Source organism: Pelmatolapia mariae, linkage group LG20 (genome assembly GCF_036321145.2).
Source record: "Pelmatolapia mariae isolate MD_Pm_ZW linkage group LG20, Pm_UMD_F_2, whole genome shotgun sequence".
NCBI classification, from domain to species: Eukaryota; Metazoa; Chordata; class Actinopteri; order Cichliformes; family Cichlidae; genus Pelmatolapia; species Pelmatolapia mariae.
This window is the reverse complement of record NC_086244.1, coordinates 4,033,730-4,050,047: the sequence shown is the minus strand read 5'-3', so window position 1 is coordinate 4,050,047 and position 16,318 is coordinate 4,033,730. Positions and strand designations below refer to the sequence as shown.

At 40.5% G+C, this 16,318-nt stretch overlaps 1 pseudogene; it reads left to right on the top strand.

Moving 5' to 3' along the window:
* The first annotated feature begins 419 nt into the window (after nucleotides 1-419).
* LOC134618345 (suppressor of tumorigenicity 14 protein homolog) lies at nucleotides 420-15,776 on the top strand (annotated as a pseudogene).
* Nucleotides 15,777-16,318: the final 542 nt, after the last annotated feature.

The window sequence follows — 16,318 nt, the reverse complement described above, 5'->3', positions numbered from 1 at the left end:
ATACGCTGAGTTTAGCTGCTGATGGGAAGTCTGTAGGTGAAGTAACAGGTGTGTGCTCCACCTGCAGCACACAGTCTCCTCCTCTCTGGGCTCCCTTTGATCTCCGACCTGCCCTGTTTCCTCATTCTCGCTGTAGAACCCGCTCTGACACCGACCCAGAAACACCACCGGCTCTGGCCAGGCTACAGCAGCTTTAACTAACCTGTCAGAAAAAGACAAAATCCAAATAATAATAATAAGAAGACCGCTGTTTACGTTTGTTCTCAGCTGGGAAGAGAGACAGAGAGACAGAGAGAGAGAGAGAGAGAGACACCTGCCGCTGCTCACCTGTCGCCGCCATGACAGCGCTGCGATTTTAGTGTTGGAGAAAAAATCGATAAGCGACAAAAGAGGGAAAAAAGAAAAAGTCAAAGGGACTAATGGATTCGCTGGATTCGGGACAAAAGTTCAGTCCCAAACGGGTAAGTCCAACACCTGTTATGGTAACCTCTCAGTGACGTCACACCAGGAACAGGTTTTAAAAAACATAAATATGATTGATTTATATCTGAATTATGAAAGTACTGATATGCACAATGTCAGAAGGATTTCTGGATTAGCTTTACAACACAGGCTGAACCTGTTTCCACGTCACACTGCGGGTTTTATTGGTTTAAGTGCGATCTGTTCGAGTAATGTGAGCACTGGTTTCTGTTGAACTCCACTGAAACCTGGCGCGCCTCTGGCAGTGAACCTGCATATTTTCACTTTTTGAGGGTGGATTTTGGTGTCCACCTTTTATTGATTAGGTGTTTAAATGACAGAACGGCGCCTGGTTCAGTTTTAATAATCAAAGAGCTGGAAACGACATCAGCGTTTGTTCTTTTCTCATTTCTGGTGTTTTATATAATAATGAGCTGATTAACATTTTCTGATCAAACATCTAACTTGAGAAACTGACATGCAGATGGATTGAAGCAATAAATCTCAAATTTCCACCCTAAAGAAAGCAGTTATTTTCCAGTGCCTGATTAATGTGGCAACGTTATATAGTTTCACTGTATGTGTGTTTGTATGTTTGTTAATGTGAAACCAGAAGTAGACTAAACACTGCTCAGGCATTGAAAGAATGTAGATGGTTTCACCTCCTCCACACCTGTCAGTAAGTAATGTGTGGACACAGTTTGAAGGTCCCCTGTGATCAGTGACCTGGGCACAAACAACCCCACTGTTAGGCACCCGGTCCAGGGTGTGCACCGTCTCTCGGCTTACGCCCAGCAACCTTACAACTCTTATCTCACCACCAGTGTTTCTGCAGGTGTGTGGACGTCAGTGGAGTGATTAGTATTTGGACTAGATTGATTATTTCTTGCCCTTTGCCAGTTGTAATATTAAAAAATAAGGCTTACAAAGTGTTTTTCCCCATGAAAGTAGTAACTAATTAGTAAACTAATACTGACCTTAACCTTGTTCATTTAATAAGATTAAGTAGACTAGGGCTCTGAAATGTATCCAATTCTGATGTGAATTCCAGTTTTGATTTCTAATGATTATTAAAAGAATGTAATTGAAATAAAACAGCTTTTTTTCATGATGCTCTTGTTTTGTTGCTTGTTTTATAATTTTCCATTTGTACAAGTTCAACGTCAAGTAAATCTGCTTTTTAAATGATCACTTAACCCACTTTTGTCCTCACAGTCATCATGATTACCTCACAGATAAAAGACCTGTTATCCTCGAGTAGAGTCTCAGTTTGTTTGTTTGTTTGTTTTTTCCCAAATCCTGTTATTGATGATTATTATAATGGAACTCCTTAGAACCGATAGAAACATTAGGCCGTCTTTACCAAGTGGCTTCAAGAATCCAGAATAGAGCTGGAGCTCATTCGAGAACCTGGTAGAAAAGCTGCGCAAAACTATACTGATATCAATTCTATCTTCTGAAGACAAACAGTGTTTGTTTTGTCAGTAATTCTGGATCTTCTATGTAAGCGCGTAATATCTAGTTTATTAAAGAGATCAATGTTAATCACACATTGTGGTTAGATGTGCACATTATGTCAGGGTTTGTGGAAGGGTTAGTTAGGGTTGTGCTTCACACAATTTTACCTTTGAGACAAATGATTTTTTGGGAGAGGGAGAGCATTTATGTCACACCCTATAATGAGGCATCAACCAGCTCTTTAAAGCACTGTATTAGAGATCTAATGGTGTGTCCAGGATACAACATGCTGGCATTTCATAACAGTCATAGAGACATTCCTGTGCAGCAACACCCTGCTTGACACAGCTGAACAGGTTTACAGTGCATTGGAAAAACACACTGTGTCTTCATTTGCCGCCTTTACAGTTACGAGTACAACTAAAAACTAAAGGCAACACCTTTTCACAAATTTATCATCAACTTTGAACCAAAGTATCAGGTTGGGGTGATGTCCCTGGTTCTTAAAACCTGCTGTGCTCACTGTATATTCTGACTCCACTTTGTTGTAGCACTAGTTAATAGTTCTAGGTGTTTTTTTTCCATTGACACTGCTGGATTGTTTTACTTTCAAAATATCAGCAGTGACATGAGAGGAGGAAGAACTTAATGTCTGCATATTTGCTAAAGACTGATGGAAAGAAATGGAGGTACATATGCAAGTGCTCGCTCTCGTTTCTCTTTTTTTGTAGTTTTGTGGAAAATGTGCATCAAACATATGTTTGTTGCACAAAACAGACAGTTTTGAAAAGTAATCTGAAAAGCTGTGGCTGTAAAAACACAAAACTTGTGAAAAAGTTGACAAAAGTCAAATTTGCATGAGGTGAACTGGGAGCCCTTTGTGTATCTGTCACTAACCTGCAAACAGGAAGCACAGTTGAACCAAGTGGCAAAAAACTAAGTCAGTCGCCACAGACTCCCGTATTAAAGGGCACAACTGTACAACAGAAATAAACATGTTTGCATCTGTTATAAAAACCTGGTTTACCCTGTGTGGCTAGCTTTCTAGTTGTCATAATAGCTGTTTTTATAACTCCTCTTTTTGATGACTTTAATGCTTGAAATTGGGGGTCAGATGGAGCACTCCATTTTACTTGGTGCCTTTTATTTACTATTTTTAATGGACCAGTCAGGGGTGTACCTTTCCTGTCGACCTGTGACAGCTGGGATGGGCTCCAGCTGCCCTGAATAAGGATGAGCGATTCTTAGACAGGCTGTGATGTATATGGATATAGTTTAATAACTTACTCAGGTCACTATGTTTACCCATTAACTTAGGAGTCCACTCTGTGGTCCAATATGGACATTTTAATCCTTAAAAACTGCAAATCTCACAGTGAGTCTTCTACATTTTTATATAGAGTCTGTAGTAAATACAAACACGCTGAACAGCAGCGTCTTCAAAAAGCTGGGGCACTGTTGAATTTAGACGGAGCGCTGTGCTGCTGTCACTGGAGAACATCATTCAATACTGCAGTCGAGTAAATAGCCCACAATCTACTGTCTACTAACCTGCTAAAAAAAACAAAGATAAAAAAACAAACTTTGGCCTTGAATAAAACAAAAATGTTGAGGCCACTTTGAGATTTTGTACAGTCTTGAACAAACTGATAAACTTTGTCTTCTCCAACTATCTCTGTATGCAGGACAATGACTTTGAGGAAGCATTTCTGCCGGCTCCAGATCACAAGGACCTGGAGAAGAAGTCATGCAACAAGAAGTGGGCAGGGATAGGAGTCGCCTTGGTGATTGGTGTTCTGGCTGTGACTGCATTGCTGGTCGGGCTGTTTTGCCGTAAGCTGACTTTATCAAACTACATTCAGCTGTACAGCTGCTTAGTCTTCCTAACCTGATGCTGTGGGTTGGATCTGAAAATACACATCTGTGCGGCTTGATGTCAGACAGGATATCAGGCAGGTGTAAACTCTAATTGAAACAGAGCAGCTACCTGGACTCTACGCCCACTGCGGTCGATTATCTTATTAATAGTGTTACGTCCTCGCTGCATACAACTCTGGATACTGTGGCTGCTTTGAAAACTAAAGCTTCAAATTCATAATAATTGACTCCCTGGTATAAATCTCAAATACACACCTTGATGCAGATAACCTGTAAGTTGGAGAGGAAATGGTGTCTCGCTAATTTAGAAGAGTTTGTCACTATAAAAATACCCTCGGCAAAGCTAGGACGTCTCCCTAATGAGTGAAGAAACTACCCCAGCTTTCCTCTCACAACTGTAGCAGTGTTATTTGTCCTGTAAGAGAGAGAGGTCCAGTTCAGTAAGGGCACACCTGTCAGTCAAGCTAGAGCCTAACTTCAAGCTGAAATCCAAAGAGTTACGAGGAAAACTCATCCATAAAATTGTTATAAAAATTATATACAGTTGTGATCAGAATGTTGTGTATAAAGATATTGGAAACATCTCTGTGTGTCTTCAGAGCCCCAGCATGTGAAAATGAAGAGAATTTATATCGGCTCCATGGAAATCAACAACAAGCAATTCCTGCCACAGTATGAGAATCCCCACAGTTCTGAGTTCACTTACCTGGCTGCTCAGGTCAGCAAACAGGTGAGACCTGACAGTTCCAAAGCATCATGGGAATTTTCCATACGTGTTGTTTTATACATGTTTTGAATTCAAATACATTCATCATGAGACCTTCAGGTTTGCTCTTTGATAGAAATAAATATTTAGAAGACATACAAGAACAATCTGAAATAGAGATGCATGTATAGTGGAACGGACACGTGTGTGTGTGTGTGTGTGTTAGTGTATAATTGGTATCTTGGAGTGCAGCTGTCTTCATTCACCAGCATCTGTTACACCCTCAACTTAGAAACACACATTTCTAACATTGAACCCTCCAACGTACAGCACTATCAGTAGGCAGAGGTGATAGCACTCCTACACTTCCAGTGAGACTAATCTTTTCAGGCCTTTTAACAGGACCTACTTCCCCAAAATCCATTACAGCACACTCTGCGTCACTACATGATTGTGTGCTGCGAGTCTCAGTTGTAACCTTGATGTTATTTCTAACCACTTCTGCTCTGTGTCTTCCTCTGTCATGTGTTTCTCTATTTGTTGAGGCCATAAAGGTAATAGGTATCATAATGTGACCTTTTTCTCCTTCAGCTCAAACTGATGTACTCCAAAAACTCAGTGCTGGACAGATACTTCAACCATTCGTCCGTTCAGGCCTTCAGGTAATGTGAAAGAGACTCTGACAAAGAGACAGCGTGTACCAGCCAGCCACAACAATATCACCAGTGATGTGCAAAGTGAATATTAATGAGGATCTTTTAAGGGGTCAGAAATAAAGGCAATAAGTCCAGTCCACGCTCTGATAGTTCAGAGAGCAAAAGGACCTACACAGTACTAATCGGATTGTTGTATTGACGCGGCTGATTGGTTTATACCTGTAATGCTGAATTATATTGCGCAAATGCTTCTCTGTTGCACTTAATGAAGTCTGTACAAATCCTCTGTGTGTCCTGTTGTGCAGTGAGGGCGACAGCGAGCCGAACACCATTGTGGCTTATTATGAATCAGAGTTTGATGTCCCCCCACCTCAGCAAGCCTCGCTGGATGAAGCCATTGAGTCTATGCAGCCTCCGGCAGGAAGTCAGGAGGGGGGAAAAGGACGATTCCTGCTGAAACCCACAGACACCCTGAGTGTCAACGACATCGTGTCACAAGGTTTGATGGCTCACAGATTCACACAGATTAGTTTTCTACAAGGTTGCTCATCAAAAACAACTTTCAAGCTTTTTTTTAAATCAAATTATTATTAGCTTCGTATTCACTATGGGCACTTAATCACCTGCTGTTCTACATATGTCTGTTCTTCATCTGCCTACACTGAAAAGTAAAAATTATTATTTATCTAAGCTTGGATATGAACCTTTAAACCTGGAGCACTGTGCTGTCTTTGACAACTCTTGGAAAAATTCAAGTATATTTGACTTACGTGCAGATATTTTGAAGATGACTGTCTCTTCTAACAGTTAGTGGATTGTTTAACTCAGCTCTTATCTTTTCTTATGGGGAAACATTTTCTAGAAGCTTCTTTTCCTCATACAAACATGATGCTGGACACTGTTAAAGACTGAGGAGAGAGGAGATTCCTAAAGTGGTTAAACTGCAAAAACCCTTGGATCATATATAGTTATATGTAATAAGAGTCATAGTCCTGGTGTATATGTATAATCATAACTATAACATTTGGTGACAGACAGTATGTTACTTGTGTCTCACTGCAATTCACAAATGATCAAAAACTGCAGCTGATTGAACCAGAAGCTGCAATACGGCTGCTAAGCTTTCGTTTCCAATGACGACACTGAGACACCAAGACATCCCGCTACGATACGTCTGTTTCGTCTGTTTCCGCCACAGTTTTGTTAAAAACATCGAGTAAAGTTTATTCACAAATGCTAAAATTGCTATTGTTGTTTTAATTAGTAATGAGAAACTGATATGTGGTTTACTAACACATTTATCTTTGTGTTTACAGCTATAGATCCACGCCTGACCAAAACCAAGTTTTCAGGTATAAACCAGTTCTGTGGTGGGAACTTCTTTTTCTTTCTGTAATTCTGTATGTAAAGTTTGACTTATTAAAATGTCCCCAAAAAAATTAAAGGTGCATGTTTCACAGCTGGGGTACTTCATCGTAAAACAGAACTTCATCGTAAAACATATTCTTCTCGTCATATTTTCAGAGAGGAAAAGCTTTGACATCCACATAGAAAACTCTGGGCACGTTGAGTCCCCGGGGTTTCCAAACTCTCCGTACCCTTCAAACGCCTACCTGCAGTGGAAGTTTCGGGCAGACCCGGAACACCGAATCCAGCTCGACTTTGACGACCTGATCCTGGAGGACGACTGTCAGCGAGACTTCATCAAAATCTACGACTCGCTCGTCCCCATAGAGAAACGCGCTATGACAGAGTGAGTCGAACGATCTCTTCCTGGAATTTAAAGTGTCAGCTATCTCAGAGAGAACAAAACAGGCTGATATTCTTATTCTGTGTTTTAATAGCTGTTCATTTTTATCATAAAGTGATGCTTGGGCTAAAGTAACCAGGTTCCTGAATATGTTTACCCTGAAACACTGGCTCAGGTTTAAAAAAAAGGCATTTTGTGGTTTTTAGTGTTTTTAAAAATTCTAAATAATGATCAAAAGTTGATTCATTATTATTATTTTATTATTATTATCAGGACAGGACTGTGAAAGTGAGAGTAGGGACTTATAAATATATATTGGCAGAGACTATGGAGAGAATGTAAAGATATGGAGATATATATTTAGTTGTTTCAGAGTGACTATAATTGGACAGGATACAAAATGAGGATGTCAGAGGGACATGTCAGGCATACGCAGAGGAGGGAAAGTGGATGCCTCGTACATCTTTATTGTCTTACATGGTCAAAGTCACAAGTTTGTGTTTGGGAAAAGGCATTAAAACGGTTTTTGTGCTGACACATGCGTTATGCACCTGGCCCCAGGAGCACTAAAGGTTTCTTTCTGTCTCTCCCTTTTCCCCTCAGACAGTGTGGATACCCTCACCAGTCGCTGTCCTTCATCTCCTCTGGAAACGTCATGCTGCTGATGCTGGTCACTAATGAGGAGAAAAACTTCCCCGGCTTCAGAGCAAACTACTCCCCGATTCCTCAGACTACACTAAGTAAATCAAACCTCTTCTGAACAGCTGTCAGGTCTTTGTGAAATATTTCCACTGGGCATAAAAGACATGAAATGTGTGACTTGAATGTGTGTTAAAAACAAAGCAAAACGCAACAGTAGCAGAAATCTTAGGACTGCCTAATGTTTCCAGCTCAGAGATTACAGAAAAATTTTTTCAATCAGTACATAATAATAATAATAAATGTGTTAAAGGTCAGATCTAAGGATGCTATCTCGGGGTAAACTCTATTAATTCTGCAGCTAAAGTCTTTGAGGATGATCTAATATGTCACTATGAACTGTGCGTTCTTCAGACTGTGGCGGCACGCTGACCGGAGAGAAAGGCTCCATCTCTTCACCGTTCTTCCCGTCCAACTACCCTCCTCGCACCACATGTGTGTGGAACATCGAGGTAAGCCTTCATTTTACTGAGGCTTCTGCACAGCATCCTATTTGTTCCCAGGACCGCACTCCAGCAGACTCATGTTAACAGACACCTGAACAACCAGCAAAGACCAGCAAACTGCCAAAACACCTGTTTTTATAGAAGCACTCACTCTGGCTGATGCTCAATTACTCAAGCACTGACTCTTTAAATAAGAGTGTACTTATTTTTTCCATGCACTCTTGTATTTTGGCTTGATTATTGTTTAATTAATAATTTGCAGGACATTTAGTTTCCTTTTTAACATGACCGTATGCAACTTTAAATTCTGCCTCCAGGTGAGCTGAGGACGAAACAGAACCATGCAGAAATCTTTGCTCCTGGTTTATGAATCTTATTTCCTGATTTTTAAGCTTTGTTCACAAAGTGTAAATGCTTCACTGCCAACCTGAACAAGAACTTCTTAACTGAATTTCATTCCCGCCACTGAAATGACACTTTTCAGTTAGCTGACCCAGAACCAAACTAACTTTTCTCTTACACTGACCAACTGGGTCTTCAGCAAAACAATATAATTATCATTTATAAAGATAAACCCCATAGATGATGATGATGATGATGATGATGATGATGATGACGACAATGACATTTTTCCATCATTGCTCATTTTAAATTTATTAAAAGCACAAATCAGAAAATGTATTTATTGGACTTATTTTTATTAGTTGATCATGTTTTAAATATTTTACACTCCTGTTTCATAATTGTTTTTTACTTTGTTTTTCAGGTTGCAAACAACAAATTTTTGAAGGTTCTGTTCAACAAGTTCTCGCTGGGAAATAAAACTGAAGGTTGCGGCCATGATTATGTTGAGATCAACGGTGAAAGGTCAGTAACGAGCAGTGTTATGCCTTTAAAAAAAGATTATTCTTAGTATACAGTGCTGTGAAAAAGTCTTACATTACCACCAATTTCTTTATATTTAGCTTGAAGAATGGGAAATAGGTGATGTGAAATACATGGAAATACAGTATATGAGGCAACAACCTGGAATGGTTACCTTTTATTCTTTGACAAGTGTTTTTATCATTTCTTGAAGTCGTCTTCAGGAATAGTTCTCCAGGCTTCCTGAAGATCATTTCAGAGGTCTTTGGATACTTGCTGATTATTCTGATTTCTGTCAAAATGTTTACTGACTGTTGCAGTAATGTTGAGGTCCAGGCTCTGTGAGGCCAGTTTCCTTACTGATAGTTTTCCATTGTCTGCTTTTCGGCATTACTGCATTGTCGATGCTGCTGCTAATCAGATACTCATCAGAGTATGGTGGATTAAAATCTCACGATAATTCCGTACTTTTGAACTGGTAACCAAATACCTTTTTTTTTTTGTTTACAGATGGCTGTAGACACTCACTGTTTAACTCTGTGTCTTCTCTTCCTCAGTACATTGTGACAATTTGAGCCAGAAATTGTAATGTTTTAAATCGCTCTGTAAAACCTGTTCTTGTGTAATCTGGAAAATTCCAAACTGCGTGAGTTTGTTGCCTTGATGTTTGAATGGTTGATAAGTTAGTCATGATTAGTCACTTATGATTAGTGAGTGGCTTAATAAACCAAAAAATGTTGTCCCAATGGTCGGGTACAAGGACCGGACTGAAAATGAGTGAAAAAGTAGATAACTGCACTACTGTAAATGCTGTGTAGACAATCATACTGTACAATACAATAATTACAGTTTTACAACTGTTTATTATAACTCGCAATTGTATATCTACAATCTGTATAGTTTTCATATTTTTAACCATATGTACAACCTGTACATAGCTTGTACACTCACTACAGCTACAGCCTGTACATACTTAAAGTTATAGTATATTCATAACATACCTTCATACGTGTAACATACCTATAATAAATCTATATTCTGTATTATATCTATATTATTGCTAAAGCACTTTCTGGATAGATGCAAACTGCAATTTGTTGCCTCGTACTTGTGACATGTGCAATGACAATAAAGTTGAATTCTATGTCTGTGTGTGTGTGTGTGTGTGTGTGTGTGTGTGCGTGTGTGTGTGCGTGTGTGTGTGTGTGTGTGTGCGTGTGTGTGTGTGTGTGTGTGTGCGTGTGTGTAAGTAAAATATGTAACCTAGTTAGCTTTTCTGTTTTTTTTTTGTTATAGGCTGTGTGGCAGTGACTTGAAGAGCCCAGTGTTCACCATCAACAGCAACAAGATGACCATTACATTTAAGTCGGACTCCTCCTACGTTGATCAGGGCTTCACTGCTGAGTACGAGGCCTTCACCCCGAACAATCGTAAGGATACATGATTAATTTAAGGACTGTAGCGTTCTCTGAACCAGGCAAACAAATTAGGTACTATTATGTTTGTCCTATCAGCTTGTCCGGGAAGGTTCACGTGCAGCAACAACCTGTGCATCAATAACACTCTGCGGTGTGACGGCTGGGGCGACTGTGGAGATGACAGCGATGAGATCAACTGCAGTGAGTCCAAACCGTCAAACTTCTTTCTGTCTGAAAAGAATGAAATTAAAGGAGCACACTGAAAATGCTCTTCAATGAGCTGGCAGTCACATTCAGTCTGTCATCTTTTCTGTCCCTAACAATGCTGGGTTCTCTTTGTGTGCCTCATTAGAGTGCGATGCGTCTCAGATACAGTGTAAAAATGGTCACTGTAAACCAAAATTTTGGCTGTGTGATGGGGTGGACGACTGTGGAGACAACACGGACGAAGAAAACTGTGGTGAGTGCAGCGAAACAATAAACTGGACCATTAGCAGTTGATGTTCATATTAAACATCGTTTAAAGTTTTGAATATCGCACTAAACACTCAGGCTGTGTTATCAGTGACAGAGAATATCCCAAATATGGTCTGACTGCACTTACACTAGCCCCGCCTGCCTGCCAGTCAAATCCTTTATATTTGGGAGGGGCAGCCAATCAGAAGAAACTTGAGGAGATTAAAAAAAGGAGAATAAACTGAACTAAACTTTTTATATATTTATAAAAAATGTATAAAGCCACTCAAGTTGAGGGAAATAATAAAAACCAAATAGATTTCCTTTTTTCAGTAAGAAGAATTAGTTGAAACTTTGCCAAAGCAAGAGGCAAATCTTATCATTTTTTTCTCCATACAGTTTAAAGTAATATGTGCATAAACAGTACTGTAATAAAAACAGGACAATGCAAGGTGGCAGATAATGCAGGAGGTTGTTCTGCCAGTATAGCCAGTTTTGTTGAGGAATGTAGGAAGCACTGCAGGCAAATCAGACCAGAGGGTTGTGCAATCACATTTCCATAAGAATCTGTTGACATGCAGAGGTAGTGTATATAGAAAAAAGGTGTAAGACTGGCCTGTGTTTGTTTTAGTTGAAACAGACTCCTTTAAAAACGCTCTGGAATTAAAATAGCAACAGGTCAAATTAAACACTGGAGTAGAGGGTAGTAAATAAGTGATTTTTCTCTTGTTTTACAGAAACATGCAAAGGGCAGTTTTCCTGCAAAAATGGCCGCTGTATTGCAGAGAATTTGAAGTGCAATGGAAAAGATGACTGCGGTGATGCGTCTGATGAGTCCAAATGTGAAAAATGTAAGAAGTAAAGTTCAAATAAGAACTAAGAAAATGTATGGTTTTCATGAGAATCTTTAATCAAACAGCATTTCAGGGTAAAGGATACCTGTGGGTCAGAGTTTCTTACTGATACTGCACGTGTCTCTCGTCTTTCAGCTTTAGTGCTGCAGACATGCTCAGAGTTCACCTACCAATGCAAAAACAAACTCTGCACCAGTAAAATGAACCCAGAGTGTGATGGAGTGCAGGACTGTACCGACGACTCTGATGAGGATAACTGTGGTAAGTTAACCACACACTTGCCTACAGATGGTTGTGGTATGGAGTTTAGTGACTTGAGCGGTAACGCCTGTATGTATGTGTGCTTTCAGAGTGCGGAATAAGGCCGTACCGCAGCTCTCGCATTGTGGGAGGACAAGCGTCTCGGGAGGGCGAGTGGCCCTGGCAGGTCAGCCTCCACTTCAAGGGAATGGGACATGTGTGTGGAGCCTCTGTGCTGAGCGACCGCTGGCTGCTGACCGCCGCCCACTGCGTTCAGGACAAGTAGGAGCTCCTCTATCTGAAATGACAGGGCTGAGTGTTTGCTGATATGAAGTGTGATTAAAAAGTTCTAGAAACAGACCTCAGAAAAATCTAAAACCTTATTTTAATTTTGCTCATCTCTCTCTTTATTCATCCAATTTAACATCATCTTCTCAAATAGAGCCACTGTTGATGTAGGTCCCTGTTCTCACCACTTACACTGAGTGCTCTCTATTTTCAATGTGGACGTCAGACTTGTGCAGACATCAGCTTTTGTTTCAGACCAAAATTCTCTGTTAACCATCACCGTTGATGAGAACTCGATCTCCAACTATAACAGAGAAATTTTCTCCTTAGAGGCTGAATTCAGACTTTTAAAGTATGAATATGTCATTACAAGTGAGCAGCAAGACCAGCCAGCCGCCTGTGGAGCACTCATCATTCGTGGCACTTTGTACTGTGAATCCCTGTTTAGATTGTGAACACAGTGTTCCTGTGTAACGAACTGAGGTGTCAGAGATGAACTTTAGGTAGAAATGACTGGGACTGTGGTTGTGCCATCATCTGTCAGCTTAGAGTGCGCTGAAAACATGAGAGCCTTACTGATACTGAATCAATCTTTGCTCACCACCAGTACTGTTCACTACATTTGATCCACTGTGACTTTTTCACCGCTGTAAAAATAAAGGACACTCCTTCAACTAGATTGCATACACTTTGTAGAAGCATGGGTATAAGTGGGGGACACGTGTAGAGTGATCTAAAACTATGAGATGCACTCAACAGTTTCTTTGCAGTTCAGAATTCCAATAACTTCTTATATATCACAGAAGCATGATTACAGACTGGCTGTTTCAGTATCACTAACTACAAAATAATGTATTTTCCTGTACATTATACATCCTGCTGATTTGATCTCTAACTAGTCCTCCCAAAACCAGATACAAGTCACATCCTTTCTAGTGGAGATCTAGCTTTGAATTCTGTGAACCACAGATTTTACAGGGTTTTTTTTTAATGTACTTGTATATGCTTTTTAATGTAAAATCAGACAAATGATATAAATGAACTGAAAGAATTCCTTGGCTGTTTTGTCATGTAGATTCTCTCAGGCTAACCAATGGGAGGCTCTTCTGGGTCTTCACGAGCAGAGTCAGACCAGCAAGTGGACCGTGAAGCAGGGCGTGAAGCGTATCATCGTTCACCCGGGCTACAACCGTGAGACCTACGATAACGATATCACTCTCATGGAACTGGACAACAGCGTCACGCTCAACCAGAACATCTGGCCCATCTGCCTGCCGTCCCCCGCGCATGACTTCCCAGTAGGAGAAGAGGCTTGGATCACTGGCTGGGGAGCTACCAGGGAGGGAGGTGAGATGATGAGAATGATGAGAACACAGCTTGTCTGAAACTTCCTAATATCCCAAACTGGAAGTGTTGTGGAAGTTTGAGTTTGTCTGAAATGGGACGTTCCCACAAACAAACTTAACTGATCCCATAGATGTATCTGCCCAGCCAGCCAGTGGATTCAACACTAAGCATTGTTCTTAAAGACCTAATAGTAAACATAACAGTGTTCCTCAACATAAAATTCCCCCTACTACAGCACTTTGCTCTCAGACTGCTGGTTCAATTGTGGGATACTTACATGTAAAATGAGATGCACAGCCTTCATTTTTCAGGCCCTCTTCCATGGAGCTTTCAGTTTGCAGGTGAGAGACAGAGACCCTCTCTGCTTTTAAGATTAGGCTTAAAACTTTCCCTTTAGACAAAACTTAAAGTTAGAGAGAGAGCCTAAACTCTCCCTCACTGCAATGGGTCTGGCCTGCTGGGAGCTTCTCAAGTTGTACTGTGTTTATACACCACTTTACATTTAAAGGTATAAGAGTATTTTTGTACCCTAAGAACTGTTAGCCGAAAATTTAACTTGGCGAGGTGTACAGTGTGTCCGTTAAAATGTTTTTGGGTAACTGGATAAGATGAATAAAAGAGGTGACTGATCTAAAAAAACAAAAAAAACAAAAAATGCAACAAGAACAAAAAAATAAACAACAAACTTTGAGCATCTGAAAGTCAGATCATGACAAAGAACCAGAGCGCTATTAGAAGTAATTTTGTTGTCTATCAGGTTTCGGGGCGACTGTACTGCAGAAGGCAGCAGTCCGGATCATCAACAGCACAGTGTGCAAGAGTCTCCTGACAGACCCGGTGACCGACAACATGCTGTGTGCTGGAGTCCTCACAGGAGGCGTGGACGCCTGTCAGGTACAAACTCGAATGCTTGTAATAGACAGATGTTTGTTTAAGTTTGTTTGTTTAAAACAAATAAACTACGTTTCTGTGTTTGTCACACTTTAATGTTTCAGGTCAAACAAATTTCAATATTAGACAAGATAACACACTTAAACACAAAATGCAGTTTCTAAATAAAGGTGTTAATTATTAAGGGGGGAAAAATCCAAACCTGCATGGCCCTGTGTGAAACAGTGAACCTAGTAACTGGTTGGGCCACTCATAGCAGCAGCAACTGTAATCAAGCGTTTGCAATTAATGGCAATCAAAGTAATTTACAGCGCTGTGGAGGAAACCTGGCCCTCTTATCTTTGCAGAATTGTGGTAATTCAGCTACACTGGAGGGTTTTCAAGTAGGAAATGCCTTTCTAAGGTCACACCACAGCATGTCAGTCAGATTCATGTCAGGACTTTGACTAGGCCACTCCACAGTCTTCATTTTGTTTGTCTTAAGACATTCAGAGGTGGACTTGCTGGTTTATCTTGGATCATTGTCCTGCAAAACCCAAAAGTATTGGTATTATGTTCCTTTTCTGAAATGCTGTTACTTTTACGCCAGATGTGATGGGACACACACCTCCCAAAAGGTTCTACTTTTGTCTCATCAGTCCACAGAGTGTTTTCCCAAAGGTCTCAGGGATCATGAAGATATTTCCTGGCAAAACTGAGACAAGCTTTTTTGTTCCCTTTAATTTTTCCCAGTCTCTTTCTTATGGTGGAGTCATGAACTCTGACCTTAACTGAGAGAAGTGAGGCCTGCAGTTCTTTAGATGTTGTTTGGGTCTTTTGTGACCTCTTGGATGAGCCGTTGCTGCGCTCTTGGGGTAATTTTGGTCGGCCAGTCACTCCTGGGAAGGTTCACCACTGTTCCATGTTTTCACCCTTTGTGTATTAATGCTCTCACTGTGGTTCGCTGGAGTCCCACAGCTTAGAGGTTTGAGGTTGACACTTGATTGCATCCTCTGATCTGTCTTATCTGCAGAGCAAATACTGCCCATTTTTGATTTGGCTCTGTAGAAAAGACTAAACAAAGATAGGAAACTGCAAAACAGCACATGTCTAAGCAGTCAAAACATTTTTACATTTTAATTTAACGTTTAATATGTCCTGTTTTTAATGCTTATTGGGACACACAGAAAACCTCCAAGCTGAAAATAATCTCTCTCCTCTCTGATTCTCAGGGTGACTCTGGTGGACCCCTGTCTTTCACCAGCACCAAGGGGCGGGTCTTCCTGGCTGGCGTGACGAGCTGGGGTGAAGGTTGCGCTCGCAAGAACAAACCTGGCATCTATACCCGAGTTACCAAATATCGCAACTGGATAAAAGAAAATAGTGGAGTGTAGGAACAGGAACGTGCACAGGTTCTCTGGATTACGAGTGTTTCTCTTGGATTCACTGTGGAATGCGGAGCACCAAAACGAGTCTGCATGTATTTTCTCTGCAGCACATGCACAAAACTTTGCAACATCCAACATAAACTGTCTTGTTGAGAATTGCGAGTTCCTATCAGGACTTACATCAGAACATATCCATTCTCGTCCACTGCCTGTTTTTTATATGAACTGCCTTGTTGTTTCCAGAGTGTAAAAGCTGCACTTTCACCGTGTTATTTTTGTAAGGATATTAATCACTCATCAGGTCTGCTCGTCTGTGCCCTGCTAATTTGCACTGCTTTTGGTAAATTGTGGTGGAAGTTTGTGAAATGACGCATCCTGGTCCCACATGTGTTCTGTGTGAAGGTGAGCTGGCTTGTAAAAAATGGTGCTTGAAATATTCTTGGGGCTTAATAGAATATTAATAATAGAATATTGTGAATATTCATTGCTTACTTACATTCAAATTGCAAATATCTTCAAGGCTCAGGATTTTTATTTT